The sequence below is a fragment of the Eurosta solidaginis genome, chromosome X (genome assembly GCF_040869045.1).
Source record: "Eurosta solidaginis isolate ZX-2024a chromosome X, ASM4086904v1, whole genome shotgun sequence".
NCBI classification, from domain to species: domain Eukaryota; kingdom Metazoa; phylum Arthropoda; class Insecta; order Diptera; family Tephritidae; genus Eurosta; species Eurosta solidaginis.
The window spans coordinates 74,171,926-74,189,481 of record NC_090324.1 but is presented as its reverse complement, the minus strand read 5'-3'; positions in this window follow the sequence as shown (position 1 = coordinate 74,189,481).

The window sequence follows — 17,556 nt, the reverse complement described above, 5'->3', positions numbered from 1 at the left end:
TCAAAAGAATGTAGGTGTAAAAATGAAACTTTGCAGGAAAAAAATGTTAATGTTGCCATTTCAAGTAATCGCTTTAAAACCATCAAGATGGATGTTGTCGAATTAAATTGTTTGGTGGATACAGGTGTCCACGTTTCGATAATGAAAAAAGAAATATACCATAGTAAATTCTCCAATCATAAATTATGTGAGAATAAACTAATATTGTTCGGCTTAGGCCAAAACTCAACTCAACCGATTGGGTATATCCGGGACAATGTCAAAAGGAACATAATTTTGTTATTGTAGAAAACAATGCGGTAAAAGTTGATGATTATTGGATTTGATTTTATAAGAAACTTTGTTTGTACATTTGATGACGGTTATACATTTTTCAACAGAAATTCGGAAGATAATCAAATTGAATTAAATGTGTATAATGTTGACACGTCAGAGCTGGATGTCAACCCGAATTTTATGCGCGATATCGAAGCTTTGGTATACAAATACAAAACAGTAGACAATGTTAAAAATTCACCTGTTGTTATGAAGATTGTACCAAGTGCAGACATGAAGCCATTTCGGCATGCTCCAGCAAGATTGTCCCAACCAGAAGAATTAACAGAGAATTAGCAGTTAACCAACAAATAGATGAGTGGTTGCAGAGCGGAATAATTCGTAGATCCCACTAAGCAGTTGCCAGCAGAGTGGTCGTGGTAAAGAAGAAATGTGGTAGTTATCGAATATGTGTAGACTTTCGGCAGTTGAACTCAATTGTTTTAAAGGACTGTTTCCCAGTGCCAATAGTGGAAGATGTGTTGTTAAAGTTGAATAAGGCAAAGTGGTTTGTCACAATGGACTTAGAAAATGGGTTCTTTCATGTCCCGATTGACGAAAATAGCAAAAAGTACACAGCTTTCGTAACGAAGCGAAGATTATACGAATTTAGTCGTGCACCTTTTGGGTTTTGGAACTCGCCTGCTAATTTTGTAAGGTACGTGAACTATATTTTTCAAAGTTTAATAAATAACGATGTAATGGAGCTATATATCGACGATATAGTAATATACGGCGAAACGCAACAGGAATGTATGAGAAAGCTACATACTGTATTTGAAGTTGCAGCACAATATGGTTTGAAATTTAAATGGCAAAAATGCAAATTTTTGAAAACTAGGATAGATTTTTTGGGACACTCCATCGAGAATGGCAAGATTTGGCCAGGAGAAGATAAAATCAGAGCAATCGAGAAATTCCCATGTCTGAGAAACGTGAAGGGTATCCAATCGTTTCTAGGTCTAACAGGATACTTTCGAAAGTTTGTACTTGGTTATGCACAGATAGCAGCTCCGTTGACAAACTTACTGAAAAAGGAGGCTGTTTTCAAAATTGCAGAAGCTGAGAAATGCGCTATTGAGCAACGGGGAATCTAAGCTTACTAAAGAACCTGTACTACGTTTATATGACCGACAAGCTGAAACTGAGTTACATACAGATGCATCGAAGGAAGGCTTTGGTGCAACACTGCTTTAAAAATACGAAAACAAACTACATCCAGTATACTTTTGGAGTAAGAAAACTTCACCGTGTGAGGCTCAGCAAAATAGTTATACGTTAGAAGTTAAGGCAGCTTACTTGGCATTACAGAAGTTTCGGGATTACTTATTAGGCTTACGATTTAAACTAATAACAGATTGCTCGGCGTTCAAGCATACAATGAACAAAAAGGATTTGCCAAGATCAGTAGCTCAATGGGTCATGTATATCCAAGACTTTACATTTACAGTCGAACACCGATCCTCAGTACGAATGAAGCATGTTTACAGCTTAAGCCGCTATCCAGTAGATGTAATGGTCGTTTCGTCAGATCTAACATGCAGACTTCGAAGGGCACAAAAAGAAGACGACTCGATACGCGCAATAGCAGTTGCGCTACAGTCTGGCTCGTATGAGGGCTTCAAGATGAAAAATGTGCTATTATTCAAATGTGTAAATGACCGTGAGTTACTGTTTACTCCGAAACTAATGGAGCTCGAAATAATTAGAAATGCGCATGAAGAAGGCCATTTTGGCACGCAAAAAACTGCACATATCATCGAGCAACAGTTTCATATACCGCATTTAGAAATAAAAGTTAACAAAGTTATTAAAAATTGCGTCAGATGTATTATACATAATAAAAAGTTGGGAAAGAAAGAAGGAATGTTGCAAGTAATTGATAAAGGTGATACCCCGTTGCAGACTCTACACATTGATCATCTGGGTCAAATGGACGCAACCGAAAAGAAATACAAATACATTTTGGCTATAACGGGTGCGCTTTCAAAATTTTTGTGGCTTTTTCCCACGAAAACAACTTCAGCGGAAGAGACTATCGCAAAGTTGGCAGTGTGGGTCGATACGTATGGATATCCGCACCGCATCGTAAGTGACAGAGGACCAGCATTTACCTCGAAGATATTCGAAAACTTTTGTAAGGGAGGTAACGTAGAACATATTTTAATAACCAATGGAGTTCCAAGAGGCAACGGACAAATTGAAAGGTCAAATCCTACAATTTTGGCCGTAATCGCGAAGTTGTCAGCGGACGATACAACAAAAAAATTCTACGAATACCCCACCTTTTGAGGCTATGTTTGGCGTTAAAATGAATACAAATATGAACAATAAAATATCCGATATGCTACAGCAAGAATTTGTACAACGTTTTGATGAGGAACGACAACAATTACGGAAGGACACAAAAGAGCAAATCCAAAAAGCGCAAGAACGACAGAAACAGCAATACGATAAAAGATGTAAACCAGCAAACGAATACGTCGTTGGTGACTTAGTTGCCATAAAGAGGACACAGTTTGTTGCGGGAAAGAAATTAGCGAGTGAATATTTGGGGCCATAGAAGGTCAGCAAAATTAAGCGAAACAAACTACACGACGTTTTAAAATGTGGCGAATTTGAAGGTCCGGGCAATACAACTTCTAGTGCCGACAATATGAAGCCTTGGAAAATGACGATGTGTTATTGTCATCTGAGACAGATGACAATCAGGATGGCCGAGTGTAACATGGCAACCCTAGATTATGTCCGAAAAATGACAAATATCAAACAAACATAAAACTAGTTGAACAGTTGAAGAGAAGAACTCGGTCGTGTTGCTTTAAGAACGAAGTTAAACTTTTATAAAAGTTGTAATTAATAATTTGAAAATCCAAATCGCTTTAAGAAGTTAAATTCTCTATATTGTCGTAATATATTTACTTTATTGAATTTGATCAGTGCGAAGTTGCAGCAATTACTTCTGCATTAAACTAAAATTACCTAAATATCTAAACCTAATACTACTTGAAATAAATGAAGCTAAATTTGAGAAAAACTGAAATAAAACTGAAATATTTCTAGTAATAAAACTAAGGTAACATCTCTACTTATTTACATATATGCATAATAGTGTATGTCAAAACGGGCTCAGTGCAAGGCCCCTGACAAATTTCAGGAAGATTTTATGGTGTTATCATAAAATATATATGTATATGCATGCGCCTGCACATATATGCATAATAGTGTCATCATCTTAATCTTAATATCTAATCTAATATATATTATAAATGGGAAAGTTTGGATGCTTGGATGTTTGTATGTCCAATGCCTCAATCACGCAAGAACGGCTGAACGGATATGGATGAAATTCGGCACACATATAGCCAATAGTCTAGAAGGATCTACTAGCTATATTTTATTGAAAAGGAGGGTGGTTATAATTTAATTATTGTATTTTTTCATTTTTGTGACTGAATCACGCCAGAACGTCTTCACGGATCTTGATGAAATTTGGGACACAGGTAGACAATATTATACTGGCGAAATTTTTTCGAAAATGGAAAGGGGGTGAGGGTCTCACGACCCTTCGAACAATTACTTTTTAATAATTTTTACACATTATAACTTTACGTTTACTACCTTCACCAATATTACAAACTCCGTCTCGTCACCCTCCCCCCTCCCCCCCTTCCCTCGCCCCTCTGGTGCAAAATCTATAAATTGTTATAACTCAATATAAATGTTCTCCTAAATCAAAAAATTTTGGTATCTGGCTCATACAGATCGACATCTAAATAGTTTCGAAAAAACGATCGGTGGTGCTCTCCGTCTCCTCCCACCATCCTCCCTCCTCCAATTGTTTTTTTAGCACGCTTTTATTAGCTTTACCGGTATGATTGTTTGTAACTCTTCATTCGCTTCAACGCGCCTGCTGCTTTATTAACATGCTTTTAATATTAATTACTTTAACCATATTTGTAATCCCGTCAGCGACATATCGAGACCCTTCCGGGATCATTTCTGGATGGTTTTCTGTATCCGTCCGGGATCCCGTCGGGGTCATTTCGGGACTTTTTCGGGACTGCTTCAGGATCATTTTGGGACACTTCCGGGATCATTTCTGTATACTTTTCGGGATCCGTCCGGGATCCCGTCGGGGTTATTTTGGGACTTTTTCGGGACTATTCTGAGATCATTTGGTTATCCTTCCGGGATCATTTCGGGACTATTTCGGTATCATTTGGGGACCCTTCCGTTATCATTGCTGGATGGGTTTCGGGATCCGTCCGGCATCCCGTCGAGGTAATTACGGGAATATTTATGGACTATTTCGGGATCATTTGCATACCCTTCAGAGATCAATTCTGGATGGTTTTCGGGATCCGTCGGGGTCATATTGGGACTTTTTCGGGACTATTTCGGTATCTTTTTGGGACCCTTCCTGGATCATTTCTGGGTAGATTTGAGGATCCGTCCGGCATCCCGTCGGGGTAATTTCGAAATTTTTCTGGACTATGTCATGGGTTTTCGGGACATTTACGAGGTCATTTCTGGATGGATTTCGGGATCCGTCCGGCCTCCCGTCGGGATTATTACGGAACTTTTTCGGGAGTATTCCGGGGTCATTTTGGGATCCTTCTGGGATCATTTCTGGATGGTCTACGAGATCCCGTCGGGGTTATTTCGGGACTATTTCCAGAGCAATTTGGGACTCTTCCGGTATAATTTCTGGCTGATTTTTGTGATCCGTCCGGTTACCCACCGGGGTAATTTCGAGACTTTTTCGGGATAATTTTGGAACACTTACGGGATAGTTTTCGGGATCCGTCCTCGATCCAGTCGCGGTTTCGGTACTTTTATGGGAGTATTCAGGGGTCATTTGGGGATCCTTCCGGGATCATTTCCGGATGGTGTTCGAGATCCCGTCAGGGTTATTTCGGGACTACTTCGGGATTATTTGGGGATTCTTCCGGGATAATTTTTGGAGGATGGACCCGTGTGTAGAAGTCCACGAAAGTTGGGAAAGCTTCTGACCGCCATTCACTTGCAAGCTCACTACTGCCGGTCGCTTGCGGCCAAGTCTCCTCTGGGTAGCCGCTAAATATCCGTTCAGCGGTGAGCTAATGTGAGAAGGCGACAACCTGGCTAGGCCACTTTGGCGTAATCGGTTTAAGGGCTAGCCGGGGGAGATCTCATCGGCAGCGTCTGTACACCTGTAGGTGCGGCTGCAAGCGGGATTCTGTCTTGGAGCAAGTGGCTCGCTATATAAACGTGCAAGTAATATTTTCACCCCCGCTGAGCGGGTTTTACGCTGGGCTTGGGACCCGCCACGTAAAACCATACTACAATGAAATATAACAACAAGCCTCGGATAAATACACTCTCTATTGATGACGACCATGGCAAACGTTTGAAGGACAATGAATTGAGGGCATGCATATGGAACGTCCACTCCCTGAATGGGATTGGTGCAGATGCCCGGCTGGTTGATGTCCTCGTCAAAGCAAAATCTGACATCACCGCTATTCAAGAAATGCGTTGGACGCAGTTTCGGCGTCGGATTCGTGGTGGCGTTCACGCCTGTGGAGGAGCGTCTCGCCGCTATCCGAATAAAAGCAAAGTTTTTTAACATATCATTCATCTGCGCCCATGCGCCGACAGAGGAGAAAGACGATGAGGTGGAAGACACTTTTTACGAACAATTAGAATGCCCCCGTCATGATATAAAAGTCGTGCTTGGCGACTTTAACGCCAGGGTAGGCAAAGAAGGTGTTTTGGCCCTACAGTCGGAAAGTTCAGCCTACACGATGAAACTTCTCCTATTTGACTGAGTCTGATTGACTTTGCCGGTGCTCGAAACATGGTCATATCCAGCACGAGGTTCATGCATAAAAAGATACATCAAACTACATGGCTGTCTCCTGATCGAAATACTCGCAAACAGATCGATCACGTTGTGATAGACGGACGGCATGCCTCCAGTGCTTTAGATGTGTGCACGATCCGAGGACCTAACATCGACTCGGACAATTATCTCGTTGCAGCCAAAATACGCACCCGCCTCAACGCGGCTAAAACCAAGGAACAAAAACACAAGGAAAGCTAGACGTCGAAAAGCTTCAATCACAACAGACTGCCAATGATTTCGCAACTCGACTCTCACACCTGCTCTCTGAGAGCACAACTCATTCTGAAGGAATACAGGAGCAGTGGGAGCATATCTCCAAAGCACTTCGTACTGCCGCCGAGGAAAAATTGGTCACCGGCGGCCACGAAAAAACAACTGATACGATGAAGAATGCCGCGTTGCAACCAAAAGAAAAGACGCTGCCTACAGGGCTACGTTAAAAGCGAGCGCGACAAGAAGAGTGTGTGAATGCTATCGTGAGTTGAAAAAGGAAGCGATACGCATTTTCAGGAAAAAAAGCAGAAGCAGAAAGGCGTGAGTGCGAGGAGCTTGAGCTGCTAGCCACCAGGGATCTCGCCTGAAAATTTTACCAAAAAATATGGCGACAGATGGAAGGTTTTAAGACCGGGGCAAACTCCTGTAGGAACGAAAACGGCGACCTTGTAACTGATGTCCAGAGAGTGCTTCGATTATGGAGGGAACACTTCTCTGCTCTCCTAAATGGAGGCAGCAATTCACCGCGCAGAGATGAAGAACCCGATCCCACAATCGACGATGATGGAATATATGTCCCCCAGCCCGATTATGACGAAGTTAGAACAACGAGGCCGTGGGCGCTGATGGATTGCCTACGGAGCTATTCAAGTACGGCGGCGAGAAGTTGGTAAGGCATGCAGCAGCTTCTTAGCAACATATGGGCGGAAGAGTGCATGCCCGACGCACAGTGGGGTAATTGATGGCCATTTTGGAGTTTAATTCAAAAATTTTGTTTCGCAAGGCATAAATTCTTTTAGTACCGAATAAAAGTAAATAAAATTCTGCATCACGATGTAAATATATATTTGTCCAGAATTATTTATTTATTGCAATGTGCTCACAAATTTGACACTTTTTCCTTTTTGTGCGCGCAGTGCGATAAACGTGAAATAAACTTTGCATTTTTCAAAGTGTTTATAGCTTTGTTTTTAAATAAATCAAAAAGATCAATGGAACCTTCTTGTTCAGGTATCTGAGCAATAAAAAGTGATCTTGTAATTTTATTTTTACGTTTGTAAGTAGTTTAATTAATTTTTTTTCATAAAAGCGTAAAAAAACGTGTTTTTTGGCTATATACGTATACATATAGTTGTGATGCAAGTAGGATCGAGCAAAATTGATTTCATTTAAAAATACTTTGACAATCATAGTTTCATTCTGTAAAAAAAAAAAAGGCTGCGCTATTGCTGCGCACTTTTACACAATATCGATTTATATGATATAACCTCACATAGGTTGAAATATATAGAAATACTCGAGAGGGAATAAAATATTACAAGTGCAAATTATAAACCAAACAAAATAGAAGTCAACATTGTTGTTGTTTTCAGTGGCTGCTCGATTACTGCTTATTCCCTTACATATGGCATAACTATGAGGAATTTACATAAGTGTCGTGCTGGCTTTGTGATGAGCTTGCTCATATGAAGTGCGCTAGTTTGACAGCAAGGGTGTGTGATGCGATCAGCGATAACAAGGGTGTGCGTTGGTCGTGCTTGAAATGCAGATCCACGGAAATGGATCTTTTTAAGCTTTTCAAACATACCCGAAACGCATTCTCCGAAATCGGTAAGGAACTTTCTACATTAGGGGATAAATTCAAGTATTATGAAAACTTGTTGAAAACTTTCAAATGTATTACCGATTCAGCTGCTAATGCTAACAGCGACAGTCGTGACAGCAAACGAAAACGAACTTATGTCTCGGCTGGCGTACTGACCGTAGACCTCGTTCAAAACATCCAGAACCCAATCGTTCTTACACCCAACACGATAGAATTAATAAACTTAGCATCTCCAATTCCTCTTACAGTAGAGCCTTCAACATCAAAGGCACCTCCAACAAAACTAGCAGCTAGAAAAAATATTGAACCTGCAAACCGTTCTCAGGCGACTGAGCCTGGAACTAGGAAGTTGGTTGTAGTCCCTCCTAAAAATCGATATCCGTGTCAAGATACGAGAGGGATACTACTGAGGAGGATTTGAAATCGTATATCTTCTCAAAAAGGGAAACACATGACGTAACAATTCGGACATTTAATTTTAGTTATAAAAGACACGTATCTTCCTTTAGATTAGATGTACCTATTGAACATTTTGACACTATCTTGAGTAACGATTTTTGGCCCTCTGGGACACTTGTGCGGGAATTTGAATATAGGCGGAATAAGAGTGTTCCAAACTTAGCAAAGATCCCTGTTAATAACACTGAGTCAAAAAACTGAACGAAAAATCTGCTTTAGATATACTTTACCAAAATGTTAGAGGCTTAAACACCAAGTTAACAGAACTGTTTTTAAAATCATTTAACTCAAGCTACGATATAATTGCTTTAACCGAAACCTGGCTGAAACCTCATGTTTTTAACTCAGAGATCCTCTGTAATGACTACCAAATATATCGAAATGACCGCCTGAACAGGGTTGGAGGTGGAGTTCTGCTTGCTGTACACTCTTCAATACCATCTGAAGAGATTTGCGTAACCGCCACCGATACAACTGAGTTCTTGTGCATACGCACACAACTAGCAAATATCCACATTTATTTGGCCATCTGTTATATTCCGCCATCTTCTGAACTGTTCGTTTATATGCATCACATTTCCTTGCTAAGAACTGTTAATTCGATGCTAAAGCCTTCCGATTCCATTATTGTCTTGGGTGACTTCAATATGCCACACATATCATGGTGCATCTCTGACTTTAATATCGTACCAGTTTCGTCAAAGTCTTCCAACAATGAATTTCTAGACGGAATGTCTGAGCTGTGCCTTAAACAAATCAACATCCAATCGAATAAATTCGGAAGAGTGTTAGATTTAGCCTTTGTGGATGATGACTCTAAATATTCCATTAGGCGATGCGAACCCATTATTGAACCTGAAGATGCTTACCACACTTCCCTCAAAATAGTTTACGAAGTTGTAAGTAATGCTTGTAACAGCGGAAATAAACGATACAACTCCAGTTATCGCTTCGACTTTGCGAAGGCCAATTTTAAAAAATTAAATCGTGATCTATCTCGAATAGTGTGGCCAATATTTAATGCTGATGTGGAGCAAAGCGTTTCTCACTTTTACAATACCATTTACTGTCTTTTTGAAAAATACGTACCTAAGCGGATTTGTGTACATTCCGATACAAGCCATGTATGGTTCACTAAAGAGCTGAAAATTTTAAAGAATAAAAAGTCTCGATCTTTCAAGTTGTTCAAAACGACGGGTTTAAGTAATAATTTTTTACAGTACTCGATTCTACGCTGCAAGTATTTTCAATTGAACAAAAAGTGTTACAAAGCTTATCTTTGTAAAATGAAAAGAAATATAACTTGCAACCCGAAGGCATTTTACGGATTCGTAAACTCTAAACGCAGGATGAAAGGGTTTCCATCATCCATGAAATTCCAAGATAATATTTCCAGCGATGATCAAGAGATCGCCGACTTCTTTGCGGAATTTTTCAAATCAAATTACTCTATTGAGACCAACGTTTCACCTAATGAATACCCATACCATATTGATTCATGTTATTCAATCAGAGCTCCATTTATATCTTCAGAAGATGTATTATCTTATTTAAAAACTTTAAAGGTATCATATTCATACGGCCCAGACAGGATCCTGACACACTTTCTTAAAAAATGTGCTGCAAACATCTATCAGCCGCTAACAGATTTATTTAATTTATCTTTAATTTATGGCGTTTTCCCAACAATATGGAAGGAATCTTTTCTTATTCCGCTTCATAAAAATGGAAGCAGGTCTTCAATAGAAAACTACCGGGGCATAGCAAAGTTATCCGCTATCCCAAAGTTATTTGAGGCTATTTTTACCCACCACCTAACATTCTCTATTTCCCCCATAATTGCAAGCTCGCAGCATGGGTTCTGTAAGGGTAAATCACCTATCACCAATTTACTAGAATTTACCACCCACGTTTCTAATGGATTTAGAAAAGGCCTTCACACTGATGTAATTTACACCGATTTCAGTAAAGCTTTCGACAAAGTATCACACCCATTACTTATTCATAAGCTCAGTCAACTCGGTTTTCAACCCCGTCTTATATGTTGGATTTCTTCGTATCTTGGTTATCGTACGCAAAAAGTAATCTTTAAAAGTACACTTTTTGGGGTCATCAATGTTTCTTCTGGTGTTCCTCAGGGCAGCCATCTTGGTCCGATTCTGTTCTTGTTGTTCATAAACGATATATCTGGTACAATTAAATACTCAAAAATCTTGATGTACGCAGACGATGTAAAACTTTTCAAATCATGTGCCTCGGTTGAGGAACATTCCTTGCTTCAAATGGATTTAAATCACTTGGTTACCTGGTGCAATGTAAATTATATACCGCTCAATCTCAAAAAATGTAAATTCATGTGTTTTTCTCGGAGAGTTTCGCCACCAGCTTCATATACAATTAACAACTATAGTCTAGAAATTGTAAATAATTTTATTGACTTGGGAGTCATGATGGATTCCAAGCTTAGTTTCAATCTTCTTTGAATAAAGGCAAAGGTGTTTTTGCATTTGTTGAACGGTGGTCAAACGAATTTAACGACCCTGACATAACTAAAGCACTTTTTACAACATTAGTTAGGCCAATATTAGAATACTGCTCGATAATTTGGAATCCGCGTTATAAAGTCCATGCAGACAGTCTCGAATCAATACAAAAACAATTTTTACTATTTGCCTTAAGAAATTTTTAATGGGACTCTTTAACTAATCTTCCACCTTATACTAATCGATTAAAGCTTATGAATCTTCCAACTCTTGCTAGTCGAAGGGAAATGCTTGGTGTAATATTTATGACAAAACTTTTAAATGGATTAATTTCGAGCCACTCCTTCTGAATGAAGTGAACTTTTGCGTTCCCTCTCGGACATCGAGATACTTCAAACCTCTTCTGCTGAAATAATGTAGAACGAATTTCGAACAAAATGAACCTTTTCGGCGTTTATGCCAAATTTATAACTCTCACTCAAACACATTTGATAGCTCGGGCTCCCTTTTTTCTATAGAAAAGATTGTTCTCACCTCCCTTAATTAATATACAATACGTTTGCTTCTGTTCTCTTTCAGTATTACGCTTGGCTGATGAAATTTCTTCTGTAGCTGAGCAGTCTCAGATCGTGACGCTTGACAAACCGCTGCCCATCAAAGACTCGGCAAAATAAAAAAAAAGTTATTATATATATATATAAATCGATCGCGTGAACAGGATTAGCCTGGTTTCATTCAAATGTAATTATTTACATATAAATGTATATACATTTGTACGCAGATTTATAAACTATAAACTAGTTTAACAATTTTATTTATAATAGGTTAAAATTTTGTTATTCAGCTGTCAAATAATGTAAAGGGTGTATGTGAAACCATAAAGATTGACATTGCATATTTTTGTGTTAATTGTGATTCTTGTTATTGTTTATTGTGTTACCTACTATTTTTTTTAGTAAACTAAAGCTGGACTCGATTCGATTTTCTCTCGATATAATCGATATTTTTTTGAGAAAAGAATAATCGATGCATAAAAACAACCTTGGTGGGTCCAATGCCGACTATGTGATCCAGAATATTTCAGAGCAGACCATCTTCATTGCATAGATCGGTTCTCCAAAATATCGAGTCGAGTCCAGCACTTGTAGTAAATGTCATGCGTACTGAATAGAAATAATAACAGTGATAGGCCTAAATATGTTTATTTTTTTTATAGGAACGAGTTCAAATACTATTTGGGTAACACGCCAAAGCCTCTATAATATAATGAAAAACTCTGGCTGCGATCAACTTACAGATGAATTTAACTTTTTATGTGAAAAAGTTAAAGAGCGCGTGAGGCCATCAGATGAAAATGTAATTGAGTTCAATGATAAGCTAAGACATTTCATCTCTGAGTTCAAAATTCGTTGGAACAGGTCCTTTAGACACGAAGATCGTTTTTTGAAACTAAACAAAAGTTGGATTGAATCCTCAATAGGTTTTTTGCATTCAAGGCAAAGTAAACGTGGTCGGAAAGAAGTCTCATTTGATGAATCGTGTGAGAAAACGAAGCAAAGGAAAGTCCGAGTTTTAAGAGACGAAACGCCCTTGTCTGTATTAGCTTATGCTACTCAAATGAGCTTAAGATCTGCAGGAAAGATTGATGCATCTAAAGTTGTCAAGGAAATAATTAGCTCACATTCGAGAGAAACAAAATATCGCCAATTTGCTGCGAAAACAACCACACATTCAACACAAATGTCTAAAGAAGAAGCGCTATCAATTTTAGTTGAAGCTAAGTTATCTCGACAACAATGCAACAACAATCTTGTCCAGAAAGATATTCTTGCTATACTTATGTGCAGTCTGCAAAACAAAAATGTTATCCTAACAATGAGTGTATTCAAATAAGCGAAACTTCAGCACAAGTGAGCTTGCAAGCACTTTTAGATCATACTGTACAGCGTTTGATTTTGGTAAGCCAAAAAATGATTGAAACATTAAACGAAGAGGAAATGTCGCGATTTTGTCTGTGCTCTAAATGGGGCTTCGATGGAAGCTCTGGCCATACATCCTATAAGCAAAGGTGCCTCGAGCCAGATGCATGCGATTAATCAGTTTTTATTACCTGTCTTGTTCCACTAAGGATAACTTGTGGAAGCAAAATTATCTGGCAAAATCCTAGACCTGCATCTACTAGATTTTGTAGACCATTAAAAATAGAATTTATTAAAGAGTCATCAGATGTTTCTCAAAGTGAAAAAGATCGAATTCATAGGGAAATACAAGGTCTTTTTCATTCGGTTGTGTTTCATAGTGATAAATATTTAAAAATTAAGCACGATTTGATTTTGACTATGGTTGGTGGAAAAGTATGCAACGCCTTAACCGAAACAACAGCCACGCAAAAATGTTACTTATGTGGCGCAACCTCTAAAGAATTCAATGAAATCGACAATATGATAAAACGGGCTGTAAAAACAGAAAACCTACTATTTGGTATTTCCACACTTCACGGTTGGATTCGGTTTTTTTGAATGTTTGCTGCATGTTTCTTATAAACTTCCAATAAAAAATGGCAAGCACGTTCGGATGATGAAAAACTGTTAGTTTCTCAAAGCAAAGCACGCATTCAAAAGGAGTTTAAAGAGAAAATGGGATTAATCGTTGACCAACCAAAGCCCGGCTTCGGGTCCTCCAATGATGGCAATACTGCTAGGCGTTTCTTCCAAAATTGTGAAATGTCAGCCATTATAACAAAACTTGATCTGGGGCTAATAAAATAAAAATTATGCATACAATTATTGCAGTTGTTTCTAGTGGTCGTCAAATTAAGGTGGACCAGTTTCGCGATTACGCTCAAAGTGCGGCAAGGTATTTTGTTAAGTGTTACCCCTGGTACAAAATGCCTCCCACACTCCACAAATATTTTATTCATGGACCAGAGATAATATCCCACGCTTTGTTACCTATAGGTCAATTGTCAGAAGAACCCCTCGAAGCAAGAAACAAAGATTTTAAAAACTATAGAGAAAATTGTTCTCGAAAATGTGGCAGAAAAGAGACAAATGAAGATATATTCAAAAGACTTTTGATCTCTTCCGATCCATTTATATCAAGTATGCGAAAACTACATAAAAAAATTAAGAAATTGCCGATAGAGGCACAAAATTTGATAATTATGGACAACTACAGCAAATGAATTGTCGCCAACAGTAGTTCCGAAAGTGACTTATACGAAGATGATGACGATCTTTATTAAAAATTAAGATAATTAGTATTTATTATATATTACTTTCTAGACTTAACAATAACTTATATATGTTAAGGAAAAAAATATATGCAATGTCGAAACATTACAACTGAGTAAAGTAATTTCCTATGTTCTCTCCCGGAAGATGATGATGAAGAAGGAAGTATTGTCAAAAAATATAAAGATTATTAAGATAATAATACAAAGTATGTTTAATTTGTAATTTATGGTGATCAGAACTTTAACAAATTATTAGTTAACATATAAATTATTTGTAAGAGGAACGACTAAAGTTTTACTTTTTTCGATCTGTACTAATGATATTAAAAACTCGATAAAAAAAATTTCACTAAACTATTTGCGGATTTTTCTTTTTTTTACTTCATTCGGTACTAAGCATATAATTACATCAAAATATTTTGAATTAAATGCTCGTATGAATTGATCTCAATTTTCAGGCTCGATTACCCCACTGTGCGACGGTTGGAATCTAAGTGTTCTTTGCCCAGTCCACAAGAAGGGGGATACTGCAAAATGCACCAACTATCGTGGAATCAGCCTTCTCAATATCGCACATAAGGTCCTTTCAAGTGTATTGTGCGAAAGATTGAAGCCCACCGTGAATCTGCTGATTGGACCTTATCAGTGCGGCTTCAGACCTGGTAAATCTACCATCGACCAGATTTTCGCAATGCGCCAAATCTTGGAAAAAACCCGTGAAAAGAGAATCGACACACATCACCTCTTCGTCGACTTTAAAGCCGCCTTCGACAGCACGAAAAGGAGCTGCCTATATGCCGCTTTGTCTGAATTTGGTTTCCCCGCAAAGCTTATACGGCTGTGCAAAATGACGTTGAGCAACACCATCAGCTCAATCAGAATTGGGAAGGACCTCTCGGAGCCGTTCGAAACTAAACGAGGTTTCAGACAGGGTGACCGCCTATCGTGCGATTTCTTTAATTCGGTGCTGGAGAAAATTATACTAGCTGCAGAACTTAACCGCACTGGAACTATATATTATAAAAGCGTGCAATTACTGGCATATGCTGATGACATTGATATCATCGGCCTAAACATCCGCGCTGTTAGTTCTGCTTACTCCAAACTGGAAAAAGAAGCGGTAAAGATGTGTTTGATGGTGAATGAGGACGAGCCGGAGTATCTGCTGTCATCGAGCAAAGAGTCAGCGCATACGCGCCTTGGCAACCACGCTACTGTTGGCAGCCATAATTTCGAAATAGTAAAAGACTTCGTTTATTTGGGAACCAGCATCAACACTAGCAACAACATCAGCACTGAAATCCAGCGAAGAATCAATCTTGCCAATAAATGCTACTTTGGACTAGGTAGGCAATTGAAAAGTAAAGTCCTCTCTCGACGAACGAAAATCGTGCTCTACAAGTCACTTGTCGTACCCGTCCTGCTATATGGGGCAGAATCATGGACCATGACAACAGCAGATGGAGCGGCTTTGGGAGTGTTCGAGAGAAAAGTTCTTCGAAATATTTATGGACCTCTACGCGTTGGCGATGGCGAGTACCGAAGAAGATTTAATGATGAACTGTACGAGCTATACGCAGACATCAACATGGCCCAGCGAATTAAAACGCAGCAGCTGCGCTGGCTAGGCCATGTTATGCGAATGAAAGATGATGCTCCGGCCAAGAAAGTGTTTCTATCGGAACCCGCCTATGGAAGCAGAGGTAGAGGGCGGCCCCCACTCCGTTGGATGGACCAGGTGGAAGACGATTTAAACTCCCTTGGTGTGACCAATTGGCGCCGGTTGGCGGAGCGACTGGCGCGCCTTGTTGGACGGCCATAACCGTTTAGACGGTTAAGGGCCAATTATGTAAGTAAGTAAGTAATTTTTCGGGATCCGTCCAGTTACCCCTCAGGGTCCTTTCGGGATCATTTTGGGACCCTTACGTAATCATTTCTGGATAGTTTTCGGGATACGTGCCGGTCATTTCGGGACTATTTCGGAATCATTTGGGGACTCTTTTAGGATCATATCTGGATGGTTTCTGGGATCCGTCCGGGATTATTTCGGGATAACTTGGGAATCCTTTCGGGATAATTTCTGTATGGTTATAGGGATCCCGTGAGGGTTATTTCGGGATCATTTGGGGACTCTTTTGGTATAATTTCTGGACGATTTCCGGGATCCGTCCGGGTACCCGTCAGGATCATTTGGGACTATTGCGGGATCATTTTGGGACCATTCCGGCTTCATTTCTGGATAGTTTTCGGGATCCGTCCGGGACACAGTCGGGGTTATTTTGGGACTTTTTCGGGAGCATTCCGGGGTCATTTGGGAATCCTTTCGGGATCATTTCTGGATGGTTTTCAAGATACCGTCGGGGTTATTTCGGGACTATTTCGAGATCATTTGGGGACTCTTCCGGTATAATTTCTGGATGATTTTCGAGATCCGTCCGGGTACCCGTCAGGGTAATTTCGGGACTATTTCGGGATGATTTTGGAACCCTTACGGGATCATTTCTGGATAGTCTTCGGGATCCCGTCGCGGTTTTTTCGGGACTTTTATGGGAGCATTCCGGAGTCATTTGGGGATCCTTCAGGGTTAATTTCTGTAGGGTTTTCGGGATCCCGTCAGGGTTATTTCGGTATCATTTGGGGACTCTTCCGGTATAATCTCTGGATGATTTTCGGGATCCGTCCAGGTACCCGTCAGGGTCATTTCGGGACCCTTGCGGAATCATTTCTGGATAGTTTTAGTATAGTATTTAGGACTTTTTGGGGACTATTTCGGGAACATTTGGGGACCCTTCAGGGATCCTCTCTGGACGGTTTACGGAATCCCTTCGGGGTCATTTCGTGACTTTTTCGGGATTATTGCGGGATCATTTGGAGAGTTTGCCGGCACCAGTTCTGCAGGGCTTCCGGGATCAATCTGGGATCCTGTCAGGGTCATTTCGGGATCATTTGGGGACTCTTTAAGGATCACATCTGGGATCCGTCCGGGATTATTTCGTGATAATTTGGATCTCCGGAACATTTCTGGTTGGTTTTCGGAAACCGTCCGTGATCCCGACGGGGTCATTTCGTGACTTTTTCTGGACTATTTCAAGATCATTTGGGACCCTTCTGAGATCATTTCAGGATCCGTCCGGGTTCCCTTCCTGGTAATTTCGGAACATTTTTGGCACTATTTCGGGATCATTTGGGGATCCTGTATCATTTATGGACGGCTTTCGGAATCCCGTCAGGGTTATTTCGGCACTTTTTCGAGATCAGTTGGGGTTCTTCCGGCATCATTTCTGGATGGTTTTCGGGATCCGGATTCCGTTAGAGTCATTTCGGGATCATTTGGAGACCCTTCAGGAATCATTTC